We start from the raw sequence: 13,047 nt of genomic DNA, 5'->3' as shown, positions 1-13,047 counted from the left end.
GCCTCGATTGTGGGGGGATTCTCCGCCGCACCACATTTCATCCCCGCCCGGCCGGCCGGATTCTCCGTTACGCCGGCCGGTCAATGGGGGTTTCCCCACTGTGGGGCAGTCCCACGCCGTCGGGTAACCCCCCCCCAGGGCGCCGGCAAAGCGGGGAATCCCGCCCAGGGCGCCGGCAAAGCGGGGAATCCCGCCCAGGGTGTCTTTGATAAGGACACAGGGCGTCCACATCGAGTAGGAATAACAAATTTTTGTTTATTTACAATGGCGTTATATACAACCCCCGGTTAATCCCCCCTCCCCCCCCCCCGGGTCCCTCCTCGATCGGTGTCTCACTGGCACTGAATGGAGTTCAGCACCATTGCTTCACAGCTCCAGGGTCCCAGGTTCGATTCCCGGCTGGGTCACTGTCTGTGCGGAGTCTGCACGTTCTCCCCCCTGTGTGCGTGGGTTTCCTCCGGGTGCTCCGGTTTCCTCCCACAGTCCAAAGATGTGCGGGTTAGGCCGTGCTAAATTGCCCCTTCGTGTCCAATAAGGTTAAGTGCACACAAAGCAAGAGGGTAGCCAGGGAAAGGGTTGGCCCACTGAAGGATAGTCGAGGGAATCTATGTGTGGAGCCAGAGGAAATGGGCGAGGTACTAAATGAATACTTTGCATCAGTATTTACCAAAGAGAAGGAATTGGTGAATGTTGAGTCTGGAGAAGGGTGTGTAGATCGCCTGGGTCACATTGACATCCAAAAAGACGAGGTGTTGGGCGTCTTGAAAAATATTACGGTAGATAAGTCCCCAGGGCCTGATGGGATCTACCCCAGAATACTGAAGGATGCTAGAGAGGAAACTGCTGAGGCCTTGACAGAAATCTTTGGATCCTCACTGTCTTCAGGTGATGTCCCGGAGGACTGGAGAATAGGCAATGTTGTTCCTTTGTTTAAGAAGGGTAGCAAGGATAATCCAGGGAACTACAGGTCGGTGAGCCTTACGTCAGTGGTAGGGAAATTACTGGAGAGAATTCTTCGAGACAGGATCTACTCCCATTTGGAAGCAAATGGACGTATTAGTGAAAGGCAGCACTGGTTTTGTGAAGGGGAGGTCGTGTCTCACTAACTTGACAGAGATTTTCGAAGAGGTCACAAAGATGATTGATGCAGGTAGGGCAGTGGATGTTGTCTATATGGACTTCAGTAAGGCCTTTGACAAGGTCCCTCATGGCAGACTGGTACAAAAGGTGAAGTCACACGGGATCAGGGGTGAGCTGGCAAGATGGATACAGAACTGGCTAGGTCATAGAAGGCAGAGAGTAGCAATGGAAGGGTGCGTTTCTGATTGGAGGGCTGTGACTAGTGGTGTTCTGCAGGGATCAGTGCTGGGACCTTTGCTGTTCGTAGTATATATAAATGATTTGGAGGAAAATGTAACTGGTCTGATTAGTAAGTTTGCGGACGACACAAAGGTTGGTGGAATTGCGGATAGCGATGAGGACTGTCAGAGGATACAGCAGGATTTAGATTGTTTGGAGACTTGGGCAGAGAGATGGCAGATGGAGTTTAATCCGGACAAATGTGAGGTGATGCATTTTGGAAGGTCTAATGCAGGTAGGGAATATACAGTGAATGGTAGAACCCTCAAGAATATTGAAAGTCAGAGAGATCTAGGTGTACAGATCCACAGGTCACTGAAAGGGGCAACACAGGTGGAGAAGGTAGTCAAGAAGGCATACGGCATGCTTGCCTTCATTGGCCGGGGCATTGAGTATAAGAATTGGCAAGTCATGTTGCAGCTGTATAGAACCTTAGTTAGGCCACACTTGGAGTGTAGTGTTCAATTCTGGTCGCCACACTACCAGAAGGATGTGGAGGCTTTAGAGAGGGTGCAGAAGAGGATTTACCAGGATGTTGCCTGGTATGGAGGGCATTAGCTATGAGGAGAGGTTGGATAAACTCAGTTTGTTCTCACTGGAACGACGGAGGTTGAGGGGCGACCTGATAGAGGTCCACAAAATTATGAGGGGCATAGACAGAGTGGATCGTCAGAGGCTTTTCCCCAGGGTAGAGGGGTCAATTACTAGGGGGCATAGGTTTAAGGTGCGAGGGGCAAGGTTTAGAGGAGATGTACGAGGCAAGTTATTTTACACAGAGGGTAGTGGGTGGCTGGAACTCGCTGCCGGAGGAGGTGGTGGAAGCAGGGACGATAGTGACGTTTAAGGGGCATCTTGACAAATACATGAATAGGATGGGAATAGAGGGATACGGACCCAGGAAGTGTAGAAGATTTTAGTTTAGATGGACAGCATGGTCGGCACGGGCTTGGAGGGCCGAAGGGCCTGTTCCTGTGCTGTACTTTCCTTTGTTCTTTCTTTGGGGGTTACGGGGATAGAGTGGAGGCGTGGGTTTAAGTGGGGCGCTCTTTCCAAGGGCCGGTGCTGACTCGATGGGCCGAATGGCCTCCTTCTGCATTGTAGGAGTCCCATGGTTCCCCAGCCAGAGGAACCTGCGCCGACCCTGCCGCTCCCTTTATAGGTTTCAGAGAGACCGCCTCTTATTCTTCAAAGCTCCAGCGAATACAGGCCCCGTTTTCCCCAGGGTATCTTTGTAGCACAGCCCTGCCATCCCGCGAACAGTTATCTTCCCCTCCCCGTGCGGCAATGATACCCTTCCTGAGGTAAGGGGGACCAACATGGCGCGCAGTACTCCAGGTGCGGCCTAACCCAGTGCTGGGACCATCAATTCAGCGAACACGTGTAGTTGGATCTGAACAGAGGCTTTAATACACTTACAACAGAGCCAGCCCATTCGCCGTTGAACTTCAGATGAACTGGCAGGCTGGCTCTAAGGCACTGATTTTTATACGTCGGTCCCAGGGGGTGGAGTCCTGGGCGGAGCCAAGGGAGGAGCCCAGTACAAACTCGCGCGTACTCCCAGAGAGACTCCCCCTGGTGGTCAGATAGTGCAACTGCACTTACAATGGTGGATAGCGAACATATATACACGGAGTGATATTGGCAACTGTATACAGTGAGAATCACATTCACCACACCCAGGCCTACACGAGTGAAGTATGAGAGGCCACACCATCCTACAGTTAGTGATGGCTGGTTGGCGCAGACTGACAGTTCTCCGGGGTCGAGCTGTGGGTATTGCCAGCAAGAGTTGGGGGAGGGGGCGGGGGAGGGGAGGGGCGTTAGATTCCATTCCATCCTGACTGGCTCGCCCAACCCCCCCCCCCCCCCCCCCCGTCACTCATGGCTTCCTTCCAGAGGTCAGGGCGCACGCACTCCGATTTCTTCGTGTGTGTCCCCCGTGTGTGTGTGTGACAGGTCCCTCCGGAAGTAAACGTGTTCTCTATCAGCACAGCCTTTACCGGATGAAAGCCGGCACAATTATTTTCCCGGTTAAGGGCCCATCTTGGCTCTGGCCAGAAAAACGAAAAGGTGGCTCGTCGAGCCCCGGGCTCGTAAAGCAAAATGGCGACGGGGAGAGGGGTAGGGGTTGGCACAGTGGGTTAGCACTGCTGTCTCACAGCGCCAGGGTCCCAGGTTCGATTCCCGGCTGGGGCCACTGTCTGTGCGGAGTCTGCACGTCCTCCCCGTGTCTGCGTGGGTTTCCTCCGGGTGCTCCGGTCCTCCCACAGTCCAAAGATGTGCAGGGTTAGGTGGGGTTATGGGGGCACTAGCCTGGGTAGTGGGCTCTTTCAGATGGTCAGTGCAGACTCAATGGGCCGAATGGCCTCCTTCTGCACTGTAGGGATTCTATGGGAGAAGCACAGCACATCTGTACAAAAGACACGGCTGAGGCATTCACAACGAGCTTCAGCCAGGAGCTCCGAGTGGACGATCCACCTCGGTCTCCTCCGGAGGTCCCCAGCATCACAGATATCAGTCTTCAGCCAATACGGTTCACTCCACGTGATATCAGCAGCTGAAGGTACTGGATACGGCAAAGGCTCTGGGCCCTGACAATATCCCGGCAATAGTACTGAAGACCTGTGCTCCAGAACTTACCGCACCCCCTAGCCAAGCTGTTCCAGTACAGCTACAACACTGGCATCTACCCAGCAATGGGGAAATTGCCCAGGTGTGTCCTGTACACAAGAAACAGGACAAATCCAACCCAGCCAATTACCCCCCTATCAGCCTACTCTCCATCATCAGCAAAGTGATGGAAGGAATCATCAACAGGTCTATCAAGCAGCACTTACTCAGCAATAACCTGCTCACGGACACTCAGTTTGGGTTCCGCCAGGGTCACTCAGCTCCTGACCTCATTACAGCCTTGGGTCAAACATGGACAAAGAGCTGAATGGCAGAGATGAGGGGAGAGTGACTGCCCCTGACATCAAGCCAGCATTTGGCCGAGTTTGGCATCAACCAGCCCGAGCTAAACTGGAGTCAATGGGAATCAGGGGGAAAGCTCTCCGCTGGTTGGAATCATACCCGGCACAAAGGAAGATGGTTGTGGTGGTTGGCGGTCAATCATCTCGGCTCCAGGACATCACTGCAGGAGTTCCTCAGGGTCGTGTCCTCGGCCCCAACCACCTTCAGCTGCTTCATCAATGACCTCCCTTCCATCATAAGGTCGGAAGTGTAGGGGCAGCACGGTGGCGCAGTGGTTAGCATTGCTGCCTACGGCGCTGAGGACCTGGGTTCGATCCCGGCTCTGGGTCACTGTCCGTGTGGAGTTTGCACATTCTCCCCGTGTCTGCGTGGGTTTCACCCCCACAACCCAAAGATGTGTAGGGTAGGTAGATTGGCCAGGCTAAATTGCCCCTTAATTGGAAAAAATAATTGGGTACTCTAAAAAAAATTTTTAAATATAAAAAAATAAGGTCAGGAGTGGGGATGTTTGCGGATGACTGCACAATGTTCAGCACCATTCCCGACTCCTCAGATAATGAAGCAGTCCATGGCCAAATGCAGCAAGACCTGGACAATATCCAGGCTCGGGGCTGACAGGGGGTAAGTTACATTCACCCCACACATTGCCAGGCAATGACCATCTCCTACAAGAGAGGATCTAACCATCGCCCCCTTGACATTCAATGGCATTACCATCACTGAATCCCCCACACTCAACATCCTGGGGGTTACCATTGATCAGAAACTGAACTGGACAAGCAATACATCAACATGGCTTGTCCGGCGAGGAATACAGACCCAGTAAGGGCAGAAGGTTTTGTTTTTAGTCAGTGCATCATTATCGGCACAGGCTCGGAGGGCCGAAGGGCCTGTTCCTGTGCTGTACCTTTCTCTGTTCTTTGCTCTTTGTCTAACACACACAAACGGAGACACACAGACACAAAATCCCTCTCTCGCACACGCACACACATGTAAATACACGCACACACACACACACACAACCTCTCTCTCACAAAATGCTCCTTTCCCAAACACAGACACGCTCACACACAACCCCTCTCATATTCAACATTGTGCTCGGTCTCCAACACTCTCGGAGACCAATTTGCATCTGTTGATCCCTCAGCACGGACACGTGAAGCTGGAGAGAATTCTGTGCACACGAGGGCTGGCGGGAAGGAGGGCGTTTGTTTGCACAGGAAGTCCTTTATTCCCACGCCAATTTTGACATGAATAGATCTGACCCCAAATGATCCTGCTGCTAAATGACTCAACCGTTTAACCAGTGTCGGAAACATCAGCAGTAACTCAGTGCTTCCAGTAATGAGGAGGAAGGTGGGGGGGAGGGGAGTCAGACAATCATTTTTTTAAATGTATTTTATTCCAAACATATTCAAAAGTATTTTTCTCCTTTTCCACCCCTTCCCAACTCCACAACGGACAGTTCCTCGAATATGGTCATCAACAGTCACCACCGTGTCTCGAAGGCCTTTACTGCTCCCCTCAATTCGAACAGAATCTTCTCCAGCCAGAGGTACCGGTTCCTCCCAGTATCTCCCCGACTTCTTGCACCCCCAGAACATATGCCCGTGATTCACCGGACCCCGCCCTCACTTCTCACACTCATCTGCCACTCCCCCCTTGGTACATAGAACATAGAACATAGAAGGATACAGCGCAGTACAGGCCCTTCGGCCCTCGATGTTGCACCGACATGGAAAAAATCTAAAGGCCATCTAACCTACACTATGCCCTTATCATCCATATGCTTATCCAATAAACTTTTAAATGCCCTCAATGTTGGCATGTTCACTACTGTTGCAGGTAGGGCATTCCACGGCCTCACCACTCTTTGCGTAAAAAACCCACCTCTGACCTCTGTCCTATATCTATTACGCCTCAATTTAAGGCTATGTCCCCTCGTGCTAGCCACCTCCATCCGCGGGAGAAGGCTCTCACTGTCCACCCTATCTAACCCTCTGATCATTTTGTATGCCTCTATTAAGTCACCTCTTAACCTTCTTCTCTCTAAAGAAAACAACCTCAAGTCCATCAGCCTTTCCTCATAAGATTTTCCCTCCATACCAGGCAACATCCTGGTAAATCTCCTCTGCACCCGTTCCAAAGCTTCCACGTCCTTCCTATAATGAGGCGACCAGAACTGTACGCAATACTCCAAATGCGGCCGTACTAGAGTTTTGTACAACTGCAACATGACCTCATGGCTCCGGAACTCAATCCCTCTACCAATAAAGGCCAACACACCATAGGCCTTCTTCACAACCCTATCAACCTGGGTGGCAACTTTCAGGGATCTATGTACATGGACACCGAGATCCCTCTGCTCATCCACACTACCAAGAATTTTACCATTAGCCAAATATTCCGCATTCCTGTTATTCTTTCCAAAGTGAATCACCTCACACTTCTCCACATTAAACTCCATTTGCCACCTCTCAGCAAATAGGGTAGGGTCCCACTCATCCTCACCCGGCCACGTCTGCCCGGTGCAGCACCTTAAACTGAATCAAACTCATCCTCGTGCAGGAGGGGGTCCTTCCGAGCAAAGTCACTCACTTGCATATATCCCTGAACTCGCTTCCCTTTGGAGGCTCTACCCTCTCCCGCAGCTCTTCCTGGCTTGCAAACCTCCCCCCCCCCCCAGGTATAGATCCCCCTCCTTCGCCCTCACTAGCCCCGCCTCTCCCCACCTCCTCCACATGCCCGCCGTCTCCCCCTGGCTTGACCCCGTGGTTCCCACACGGCGGTGTCGGCGCCGACATCCCCTCCATCCTCAAGTGTCCCCTCAGCTGGTTCCACTCCCTAATCGTGGGCCGTACCCCCGAGCTCACCGTGTACCCCCTCAGCGCCAGCGGTAACGCCACCGTCACCATGGCCCTCGGGCTAGACCCCTTACAGAACCCCTCCTCCACCCTAACTCAGTCTAGCCCCTCTCCTTCCCACCACCATCTCACCTCCTCATTTTGCCGCCCCAATAATAGTGCAGCAAATTGGGTAACGCCAACTCCCCTTTCTGCCTCTGTGGCAGTGCCCACTCCACCTTGGGTACCTTCCCCGCCCCATATAGAACATAGAACATAGAACACTACAGCGCAGTACGGGCCCTTCGGCCCTCGATGTTGCGCCATCAACTCCGAAATCCGCTTCCGGGAAAAGGCCTTTGGAAAAAAGGTTTGGAATACAAACAGGAACCTTGGCGGAGTGTTCATTTTTACCAGCTGGACCCTCCCCACCAATGTCAGCTGTAACATATCCCATCTCCTAAAGTCCTCCCTAACCTCCTCTTTGTCAGGTTCCACTTGTGAATCGACGTTCACTGCCCCTGTACCCATCAGGGATGGCCACTTACAAAGGATCCTGGGAAATATTAGGGGCAGCACGGTAGCATTGTGGATAGCACAATCGCTTCACAGCTCCAGGGTCCCAGGTTCGATTCCCGGCTTGGGTCACTGTCTGTGCGGAGTCTGCACGTTCCTCCCCGTGTCTGCGTGGGTTTCCTCCGGGTGCTCCGGTTTCCTCCCACAGTCCAAAGATGTGCGGGTTAGGTGGATTGGCCATGCTAAATTGCCCTTAGCGTCCAAAATTGCCCTTAGTGTTGGGTGGGGTTACTGGGTTATGGGGATAGGGTGGAGGTGTTGACCTTGGGTAGGGTGCTCTTTCCAAGAGCCGGTGCAGACTCGATGGGCCGAATGGCCTCCTTCTGCACTGTAAAAAAAAATGATATGGCCACCTGCAAAGGACCATGGGAAATATGGTCAACCCAGGACTCAGACTCTCAGGGATCATGTATATTGGCAACTCAGGTAACTAGATGCTATCGAAACCCCCAGCTACTTTGCATTCTAATGGCCCATTTCCCCAGAACAAAAGGCCTGTACTCAGGTAACAGATACAGAAACAGACTCATCGGCGTCTCTCCCTTTGCTCAGCGAGCCCAAAAAGCCAAGGTCAATGACCGCTCAGGACACGCCCCGCCATCAGGGCACCCGCCCCTTTATTGGCCAAAATCGAAGGCAGCGATCGAAGCCGGCCGAATGATTGGGTCCAAAGCTAAGGACCATCCCAAAGGAGCGTAAAACCACAGAAGGATAAAGAGAGACACAGCCGTGTGTTCGGTCTCTCTTGGCCCCGGCGCTCGGTCTCTCTGGGCCCCCGGCCTACGCCTATAACCATGTGCAGCATCCCGACCAGAAGACAAGTTCATGACCAACGATCACTACCAGACGGACGAGCCCAGCAGAAACAAAGTCACTTCTCCAGACCCAGCCACGCAAGGTCCGAACAAAGGCCTTGTTCCTCTGCATAAAGCCGGTTGCCCTGAAGTTAAGTACAGGTTGTTGTAGTTGTTAGGTGTCATTTAACTTGTAGTGTTTTATGTTGCATGTGTGAGTTAATCTTGTGTGTAAATAAACTATCATTGAACTTGAACTAACTAACTGGTTGTTGGGTCTTTGATCGATATCCGGTAAACCCTTGTGGTGGTATCATTTGATACCTGGCGACTCTGAAAAGCAATATCATCATTAATAACTGTCAGCATCCAGTTGAAAAGAGGAACACTCCCCTCACCTGGACCCCCAAATACCTGAACCTATCCCTGGCTATCCTGATTGGCAACGACCCCAGATTGGCTCCCCGACCCACCTCATTCACTGGAAACACGGTTTCAATATTCAGCCTTTAGCCCGAGTGGGCCCCAAACCTCTCCCGTACGTTCATAATTCCCCCCATGCTCTCCAGCGGGTCTGACATGAACAACCGCAGGTCGTCTGCATGCAGCGACACCCAGTGTTCCCTACTCCCCCTCACAATCCCCCGCCACCCTACTGACCCCCCGTAGGGCCATCGCCAAGGTCTCTTATCGCCAGCGCGAACAACAATGGCGACAGCGGGACATCCCTGCCTCGTTCCCCTCTGCGGCCTCCGTGAACTCATCTCGTTTGTCCGTACGCTCACCACCGGGGCCACGGGCAGCGGACGCAACCCCCAAACCTTCCCAGGACCTCGAACAGGTACCGCCACTCCACCCGGTCGAAAGCTTTCTCCGCGTCCATGGATCCGGTACCCGCCCCTCCGACAGGGCCGTGATCACATTTAGCGACCGCCTATGGTTACTGCCCTTCACGAAACCCGTCTGGGCCTCTGCCACCAACCCCATCCACTCGGTCACTAACTTCACCAAGACTTTCACATCTGTGTTATGACCCACTCTCTCGTGGGTCCTTCCCCTACTTCGGGATTGGCGTGATCGCGACGATCACGGGGGTCAGTGTCTCCTGGAAGCTCCCCCTTCGCCGTGGCCTCGCTAAACATCCCCAATAGATGTAGTGCCAACTCCAACCCTAAGGGGCAGTTTAGCGCGGCCAATCCGCCCTAACCTGCACATCTTTGGACTGTGGGAGGAAAGCGGAGCACCCGGAGGAAACCCACGCACACACGGGGAGGACGTGCAGACTCCGCACAGACGATCACCCGGGGCCGGAATCGAACCTGGGACCTGGCGCTGTGAGGCAGCAGTGCTAACCACTGCGCCATTGTCCCTTTGCCACTGTCATTTTCTCGCAGGTAAATTGCCGGGTTTTTGGAGAGAATTGATTCCTGGCCTTGGGCCCAGGCTGCTGGGCGGGAGAGGGTGAAGCGATGGAAGGTGGGGTGTGGCGGGGGGGGGGGGGGGGGGGTGCAGAAGGTGTCTGTCTGCACGTGAGCCATTGCAACCCTCAGCACTTCAGCGATGCGACTGATTGGGTCACCACCTGACATGATGTCCGCTTCGGAGTGAGGAGGTTCTTTACCCAGAGAGTAGTGGGGGCATGGAATGCACTGCCTGTGGAAGTAGTTGAGTCGGAAACGTTAGGGACCTTCAAGCGGCTATTGGATAGGTACATGGATTAGGGTAGAATAATGGAGTGTAGATTAATTTCTTCTTAAGGGCAGCAGGGTAGCATGGTGGTTAGCATAAATGCTTCACAGCTCCAGGGTCCCAGGTTCGATTCCCGGCTGGGTCACTGTCTGTGCGGAGTCTGCAAGTCCTCCCCGTGTGTGCGTGGGTTTCCTCCGGGTGCTCCGGTTTCCTCCCACAGCCCAAAGATGTGCTGTTAGGGTGAACAGGCCGTGCTAAATTGCCCCTTAGCGTCCAGGCATGAGCAGGTCAGGTGGGGTCACGGGGATAGGACAGGGGGAGTGGGCCGAGGTAGGGTGCTCTTTCAGAGGGTCGATGCAGACTCGATGGGCCGAATGGCCTAATTCAGCACCGTCGGGATTCTGTGGTGCTGTCTGCGTGCGTGTATAGATTGTGCAACCTGCGGACGGGGACAGGATCTTCGGAGACGGAACCGAGCCACCCCCGGGATTACAATCCAGGCCTGTGAAAACAGTCATTCCGGGAAGGCCGTGGGGGGTTTCCCAAACTCCCAGCCCCTCATATCCTGAATCCCAGCCAGTGTCGGCAATTAACTGGAGGGAAGTCAGGCCTTTCTCATCAGGGGGGATGTTTGAGCCTCAGAAATCACGGATTTGAATCTTGGCTGCGACAGACCCACCCTCCTCCAACATCCCCCCCCTCCCAACCCCTTGACTCTCTCACCACCGGACAACCCGCTCTGGCTCATTACAGTGCGCCCAGAGGTTTGTGTTACAGTTTTAGCTGCTCCGGAGGACTCGAACTCCATCGGAGGGGCTTGCGAGGTTTTCCAACCGTACGGCATTCCCTCGAGTCCCTGGGGGACACGGGCGGCCGTTGCTATTTCATATCAGAACTTCAGGAATAGAATCATAGAATTTACAGTGCAGAGGGAGGCCATTCAGCCCGTCGGGTCTGCACCGGGCCCTTGGAAAGAGCACCCCTACTTGAGCCCCACGCCTCCACCCCATCCCCGTAACCCCATCTAACCTTTTTATAATAACCTTTATTAGTGTCACAAGCAGGCTCACATTAACACTGCAGTGAAGTTACTGTGGAAAGCCCCTAGTCGCCACATTCTGGCTCCTGTTCGGGTCACAGAGGAAGAATTCAGAATGTCCAATTCACCCAACAAGCACGTCTTTCAGGACTTGTGGGAGGAAACCGGAGCCCCCGGAGGAAACCCACGCAGACACGGGGAGGAGGTGCAGACTCCGCACAGACAGTGACCCAAGGCGGGGAATCGAACCTGGGACCCTGGCGCTGCGAGACAGCAGTGCTAACTCACTAGGCCACCGTGCCGCCCCTTAATAGAAGCAGGGGCAGGCCATTCAGCCCCTTGGGGCCTGTTTTGTCGACTAAAAACCTGTCTTATTCGGCATTTTCTATCTACAGTCACCCTCAGCCCCCCCCACCCTGCACTCTGGGGGGTGTGGGGGGGGGGGCAGAGAATTCCAAAGATTATAATCATGTTGGTCGAGGGAGGAATGTTGACCCGGGGATTGGAGGGAGAGGGGGGGAAACCAGCCTGTTCATTTCTCGAAACCGCGGGCAGCACGGTAGCACAGTGGTTAGCACTGTTGCTTCACAGCTCCAGGGTCCCGGGTTCGATTCCCGGCTTGGGGGTCACTGTCTGTGCGGAGTCTGCACGTTCTCCCCCCGCGTCTGCGCGGGTTTCCTCCGGGTGCTCCGGTTTCCTCCCACGGTCCAAAGATGTGCGGGTTAGGGTGGATTGGCCGTGATAAATTGCCCGTAGTGTCCAAAGGAAGGTTGAGTGGGGGTTACGGGGATAGGGTGGAGGCGTGGGCTTGAGTAGGGTGCTCTTTGTCAGGGCCGCTGCTAGACCCGATGGGCCGAATGGCCTCCTTCTGTAAATTCTATTACGAGCTATGATTTGGGTGTCCAAATCACCAGCCAATCACCAGACAGGACACGGCCACTATATAGCTAGTTTTCCCGCTCTCTCGGGATGCAGCCTCTGAGGCAGCCAGAGCCCGTGATCAGCAACACGAACATCCGCCATGTGGTAGTGAGATAGTCTGGTCAGGTTAGCCTCAGGTCTCCAGTCAACTCAGCGTAGTGTCAACCCACAGTTCAAGTATGTTTAACAGCTCATAGTTCAATAAAATAGAGTTGTACTTCTACAAGTGTCGGAAGCCTGGGGGCAGGGCAGGTACTGAGAGGCCCGTTTCCACCCCCCCCCCCCTCCCCCCCTCCGCCACCCCCTGCCCCGCACTCCAGTCTAGAGCGCCCTCAGGATGAGGGGGGGGAGGGATCGGCCATTCCTGAGGTGAAATTTCTTCACCTTCGCCCCCCCCCCCGGGGTTGGGGGGAGCTGAGCGCCCTCAGTTATCGGGATCAGAGCCGGGATTGTTGGGCGCAAAGAGAATCGAGGCATCCGGGGCGGCTGGGGGAACCGGAGGCTGAGGTCGAAGGTTAGCCACGGTCTTGTTGGTCTCCTCCTGCCCCTGTCACTGACGTTCTCGTGCGCGCCTCGTGTTTTGTTTTCGAAAGGACGGTGGAGTAATGACATCACAAATGGTTTTTTTTTATTTGGGATCGACGCCAAGTTTACAATTCCATTTTCAAATGAGGTCATTTTTTTCACCTGTTCCTTCCCGAATCGGCTCCCTTTTAACCAGATCAATACCAGACACAGTTATCAGCCCTTCAGGCTGCTGAATTTGCTATTGTGAAAATGGACATGGGATACAGAGTTAAAGTGAGAGGTGTGAAGTATATCAGAGTAAAGCTCCCTCGACATTGTCCCCATC

The sequence above is a fragment of the Scyliorhinus canicula genome, chromosome 29 (genome assembly GCF_902713615.1).
Source record: "Scyliorhinus canicula chromosome 29, sScyCan1.1, whole genome shotgun sequence".
Taxonomy (NCBI): Eukaryota; Metazoa; Chordata; class Chondrichthyes; order Carcharhiniformes; family Scyliorhinidae; genus Scyliorhinus; species Scyliorhinus canicula.
The sequence above is the reverse complement of the archived record's forward strand: the minus strand, read 5'-3'. Positions refer to the sequence as shown.